This window comes from Heptranchias perlo, chromosome 15, assembly GCF_035084215.1.
Source record: "Heptranchias perlo isolate sHepPer1 chromosome 15, sHepPer1.hap1, whole genome shotgun sequence".
In the NCBI taxonomy this organism is placed as follows: Eukaryota; Metazoa; Chordata; class Chondrichthyes; order Hexanchiformes; family Hexanchidae; genus Heptranchias; species Heptranchias perlo.
Window position 1 is genome coordinate 44,084,769 of NC_090339.1, and position 6,647 is coordinate 44,091,415.

Consider the following 6,647-nt stretch of genomic DNA (forward strand, 5'->3'; position numbering starts at 1 on the left):
CTTCCACACCCATGCTCCAGCCACTGGGGATGCACCTCATAGGAGCACTAGGAAAGGCAGAGGCACATGAATGACAGACACTGAGGGAATGCACAAGGGTGAATAGTCTAATGTTTGATACTTGAGTTAATGTGTTACATCATAAAGCTGGATTTGAAGTCGCAGTTGGTGGTGGTTCTTATTTCTGCAATGAGCTGTGGGAGGAAGCATTGTATAATCATATGGAGAGCGATATGATGGTCATGTGGGAGAGGAAAGGTGGGGAGTGTAGGACTGTTGGTGACTTGAAAGGTGTCTTTGAGTTTAGTGATATCACTCACGAATAAGGTGAGCACGCAGAGCCCTGGCAGACAGGGCCTGTGTTCCTTGTTGCCTCCTTGCATCTTCCTCCACTTCCTCCTCCATCTCCTTCCCCTCCTCCTCAGCCTCCTCCTCCTCCTCAGCCTCTTCCTCCTCGTCCTCCTCTTCCTCTGTTTCTGGTTCAGGGTCTTGCCGGATAGGCGGTGGCAAGGGCTGTTCCCTTATAAGGGCGAGGTTGTGCAGTATGCAGCATACAATGACGAATCTTGACACCCGCTCAGTGGAGTACTGCAGGGCTCCACCAGAACAGTCCAGGCAGTGGAAGCGTTGCTTTAGGAGGCCTACGGTGAGCTCGGCAACGTTCCATGTGGCCGCATGGCTCTCATTGTATGCCTGCTCTGCAAGTGTGCGTGCGTGCCTCACCGGATTCATGAGCCACCTCATGAGGGGATAGCCTTTGTCACCAGTAGCCAGCCTTTGACTTGCTGAGCCGGTGCAAAGATAGCTGGGACGTTGAACTGCCGCATAATGAAGGCGTCATGACTGCTGCCAGGGTAGCGGGCATTGACCTACATGATGCACTGCGTGTGGCCGCACACCCACTGCACCTTGAGGGAGTGGAACCACTTTCTGTTCATAAAGATGGCCGAGTTGAGATGTGGAGTATGTATGGCTATATGTATGCAGTCAATGGCACCCTGCACATGGGGAAGCCTGCAATGCGAGCAAACCCTCGTGATTGTTCGGTCTGCTTCTTTCTGTCAAGAGGGAATGTGATGAACTTGCTGAGCAGCTTGTACAGAGCCTCCGTGACCTCTCTTATGCAGCAGTGCACTGCAAACTGCGAGATGTTGCACATATCATCAGCAGAGGCCTGAAAGGATCCAGAGCCATAAAAGTTCAGCGCCACGGTTACCTTGACAGCCACAGGCAATGCTGTCCTTGCCCTGCTCTGAGGCGGCAGTTGTGGCTGCAGCAGTTGACAAATCTCCATCACAACCTCTTTGGTGAACCGCAGCCATCGGATGCACTGATTTGCACACATGTTGACGTAAGAGTATTGTTCCCTGACGGCCCTTGTGGGATTTGGCCTCCTGCTCAGTGCCCTGCACCTCCTCCTCCTCCTCCTCCTCCCTCTCCTTGCAGCTTGACCTGCTCTGCGTGGTCTCTCTGCTTGCTCCCAGTCGTGTTCAATGCCCAGTGGAAGTCCTAGCAGGCCACCCATGGTTGCCAGGAATCTTGTTCAGCACACTGTTGTAAATGACACCAATGGTAATGCAGGAGCTGCCTAACCACTCTTTATATACTATAGCAACACTATCCAAGTATAGGAAGCTTCAACAAACACGTACAATTGTACCAGCAGCCAGAAGCAATAATCCAGCCACTAACCTGCAATACCTGCACGATCCCTTTAAATAGAACTGGTGGGGGTCCTCCAGGCTGTCTAAGACATGTTCAGCTGTTCGTGGTTAAAGTGCGTTGGCTGAAGCGTTGACTGCCAAAATGGTGCCTATCTCTTTAAATCAGTGTTGGACACTGATCTAACGGACATTCTCCCTACATTACACGATGCAGGTGTTCGTTATCTGCACGTGTGCAAATGTCTTTACCAAAATGGCATCCGGCGCACGTCACTCTGCACGCAGATTCTGGATGCCATTTTGGAACATTAGGAGGCCACATAGTGCCTGTAAAATGAGCGCTGCATGGCCGAATTTCTAGCCCATTGTTCCCAGTCTGACCATATTTTCAAGGAATCATGTGGAACAGTGCCATCATTCTAGCTGATCAAGATGGGGGTTTTGACCAGCAGAGTGAGACCTGGGGCAGATTGGTTCCCCCAAAAGGGCATGGGATTCTTCAGGGTTCTCACAGAGAAAGGGGAGGTGCTGATAATACAGCACCATGGGACCATTCACAGGGGCACTTGGAAATCTCCTGAAATGACTACCGAAAATCTCTTTAAATTTCATGATACTGATATTGAGTTTTAATCTTCTCTTTTCATCACACTCATTAGATAATCCAAGATAAAGGTTAGTTAAGCCATCCAAATACAGTATCAAATCGCAAATTAGACTATAATGTCCTATTCCTCTTTGATAATCACTTTTCCTGTTTTATGCCTTTTCCTTCTTCATCTTTCTTTACTTCTCCTTCAATTTTTCCATAGTTTTGTACAAAGTACAATTTATCTGAGAAAGCATAGATGAAGGAGTACAGTGGCATGGCAGCTGGGCCTCCAGTGTCCTGGTATGATGAAATGTTAGGGCATTGGTTTACTCCAGTGATTTCTCATGTGATGAGCTCCTGAGGTCAGCCATGTCTTGCAAGGTGCTTCCTCTTGGGGCAAAAAGTCAAAAGGAAAATCGCTTCAGCTGTTCATGTGTAGCTCCTTTGTGGAGTGATGGTTAAAGGCTGACATCACCAAAGGGCTAGGCACAAGTCATCCATCCACCATCTGGGCCCAAGGTCACTATGAGGCTGAGGGAAACCAAAGCAGGGAAAAAGAAAATCATGAATATCTTTTCAAAAATAGGATAAAGCTTACTGTTGTTTTTATTCTTCTTTGTGTATTTCCCTCCCTTTTAATATTCCACCATTGGTGACAGAACCTTCAACTTCTATAAGACTATAATAAGACCATAAGAGATAGGAGCAGGAGTGGGCCATTCGGCCCCTCGAGCCTGCTGCGCCATTCAATGAGATCATGGCTGATCTGATTTTTACCTCAACTCCACTTTCCTGCCTTTTCCCCATATCCTTTGACTCCCTTGCTGATCAAAAATTTGTCTAACTCAGCCTTGAATGTATTCAATGACTCCAGAACTCTCCTTACATTTCTTCACCTCACTACCTCACTACCTCACTCCCTGCTTTAAATGTCTCCTCAAAACGTGCCTCTTCAACTGTCCAATACCTATCCTACTTCTTGTTTGTTCTCCACCATTGGTTTTCTGATGTGAAAGTTGCTTAGTAAGTTGTTATTATTGCTCCATTTGCTTTTTTTGTCTTCTCTATCTCTCCTCATTCCTACTTTATCATTTTGTACTTTATCCAAGGTGTCTGCCTTGGCTAAGTGGTGGCAATCTCATCTTGGAGTCAGAAAGTTGTGGCTTTATACCCGCTTCAGAGCTTGAGCACAAAATCTAGGCTGACACTTTAGTGCAGCATTGTTGGAGGTGCCATCTTTCAGATGAGGTGTTAAACCATCTGCTCATTCAGGTGGATGCAAAAGATCCCATGGCATTATTTGTAGGAGAACGGGGAGTTCTCCTGGTGTCCTGCCCAATATTTACTCCTTAACCAACATAATTAAAACCGATTATCTGGACATATATTTCATTGCTGTTTGTGGGACCTTGCTGTGTGCAAATTGACTGCCGTGTTTTCCTACATTACAAAGCAACTAAACATCAAAAATATTTCATTGGCTGTGAAACACAGTTAAAGGCAAGTTCTTTCTTTGTACTGGGTGAAACTAAATTACTAATTGATAGAGAGAAATAAGATTGGTGCACGATTAACCTGACTCCTCATATACTTTCTGCTCCCATGGTAGCCATCATATCATGGCTCTTAAATCTGCACCAAAACCCTCAGAGCTAATGTTATGGCACTTGTTCTTTATCAACTACTGATATATTCAATACAGAATGCCCATCAATCAACAACTCCAATATTAATTTCAAACCAATTACAAATTTATTGTACTGATTGTCGCTACCATTAAATGGGTATCAATCTTGTTGAATAAGTATTTGGTAGTCTTGTCATTGTTTATTTCCAAACATAAAATGCAATGGTGCAAATTTAATTGAAATTTATCATCATGTCCCTTGTGTGTGAGATCACTGTGACAAAAATTATATGTTCCTCTTCTGTGTTTTCTCTCTCTCTAAATTAGTAATAAAATGAATTCAATGAAGACAGAAGGTGTGACACAAATTAAGTACTTTTGGCCAGCTTAGGCTTGCAGGTTTTCTTTTTAAGTTCAGTCATAATTGGGGGAATTTTAACTTTTGCCAATAATGTAAATGCGGTGATATTAGATCGGCCACCTGTTATACAACTCTCCCGATTTTTGTTTCCATTGAGAGGAGTATAACAGGCGGCCAATCAGTATTGTCATAATTACACTATCACCAAAAGTTAAAATTACCACCAGTACATGAGGGATAGAATTTGCACAGGGGTTCTCCCAATCTCCTGACATGGCTAAGGCAGCAAATGGCCGTTTATACCGTTTCTCCAGCGTTTCTGCCAAAGTTATGGTGGAAGATCTGGAGAATTCCTATGAATATCCTACCCCAAGATGTTTAAAAGCCAGCTGTAGTAAAATTCCATATCCCAACCTAGATCAGTACACATGTTGTGAGGATAGTTTCATAGAATCATAGAATCGTAGAAATTTACAGCTCAGAAGGAGGCCGTTCAGCCCATCGTGTCTGTGCCAGCCGAAAAAGAGCCAACCAGCCTAATCCCACTTTCCAGCCCTTGGTCCATAGCCTTGTAGGTTATGGCAATTCAAGCGTGCATCCAAGTAATTTTAAATGTGATGAGGGTTTCTGCCTCTACCAGCCTTTCAGGCAGTGAGTTCCAGACCCCCACCACCCTCTGGGAGAAAAAGATTCTCCTCAACTCCCCTCTAATCCGTCTACCAATTACTTTAAATCTATGTCCTCTGGTTATTGACCTCTCTGCTAAGGGAAATATCCACTCTATCAGGCCCCTCATAATTTTATACACGTCAATTAAATCTCCCCTCAACCTCCTCTGTTCTATAGAAAACAACCCCAGCCTATTCAATCCTACCTCATAGCTAAAATTCTCCAGTTCTGGCAACATCCTTGTAAATCTCCTCTACACCCTGTCTAGTCCAATCACATCTTTCCTGTAATGTGGTGACCAGAACTGTACACAGTACAGCTGTGGCCTAACTAGTATTTTATACATTTCTAGAATAACCTCCCTGCTCTTATATTCTATGCCTCGGTTAATAAAGGAAAGTATCCTGTATGCCTTTTTAACCACTTTATCTACCTTCAGGGATCTGTGGACATGCACTGCAAGGTCCCTCTGTTCTTCTACACTTCTCGGTATCCTCCCATTTATTGTATATTCCCTTGCCTTGTTTGCCCTCCCCAAATGCCTCACAATTCTCTGGACTGAATTCCATTTGCCACTTTTCTGCCCACCTGACCAGTCCATTGATATCTTCCTGCAGTCTACAGCTTTCTTCCTCTCTATCAACCACATGGCCAACTTTTGTATCATCTGCAAACCTCTTAATCATGCCCCCTACATTTAAGTCTAAATCATTGATATATACTACAAAAAGCAATGGACCTAGTACTGAGTCCTGCGAAACCCCACTGGAAACAACCTTCCAGTCACAAAAACACCTGTCGACCATTACCCTTTGCTTCCTGCCACTGAGCCAATTCTGGATCAGCTTGCCACTTTCCCTTGGATCCCATGGGCTTTTACTTTTCTGATCAGTCTGCCATGTGGGACCTTGTCAAAAGCCTTGCCAAAATCCATGTAGACTACATCAAACGTGCTACCCTCATCAACCCTCCTTGTTAACTCCTCAAAAAAATCAATCAGGTTAGTCAGACACAGCCTTTCCTTAACAAATCCATGCTGACTGTCCTTGATTAATCCGTGCCTTTCGACATGACGATTAATACCGTCCCTCAGAATTTTTTCCAATAATTTGCCCACCACCGAGGTTAAGCTGACTGGCCTGTAACTATTTGGTCTATCCCTTTCTCCCTTTTTAAATAACTGTACAAATTAGAACCGGTTTTCAAACTTTCGGCCCAAACGGAGGATCAAACCACCTTCAAACAAACCATATGCCAGAATTATCCATTGTAACTTTGGTGGAAGATCAATGGAAACCCCGTTTATGCAGTGTATCCGGGCTTTCCGCAATCTTCTGCTGAAGCTCCAAGGAAATTCCCGGCGATACTGCATGATTTGCTTAGTTATGAGTATAAAAGCCAGTTATTCTTGTATTTGGCTGTCAGTTATTCAAACCCAAACCATTTGGAGAATATATGAGCTGAGCGGAACTGAGTAGAGAAAATTTGCTTGGAGCTTTCAGAGTTAAGTCAGGCTAGTTCAGCCTCTGTAGTGGTGAAAGATATTAGAAGAAAAGGACCATGGTGTAGATAAAATGTTAATTCATAAGAATAGTAATTTAGTATAGGGATTGTGATCTTTTTAATATTTTAATTTCAAGGAGCTAGATAGTGTAATTCCTACTGTAGATATATATATGTAATATTACTATTATTTATTCACTTGTTCATCATTTGTTCAATAAATTTTGATTG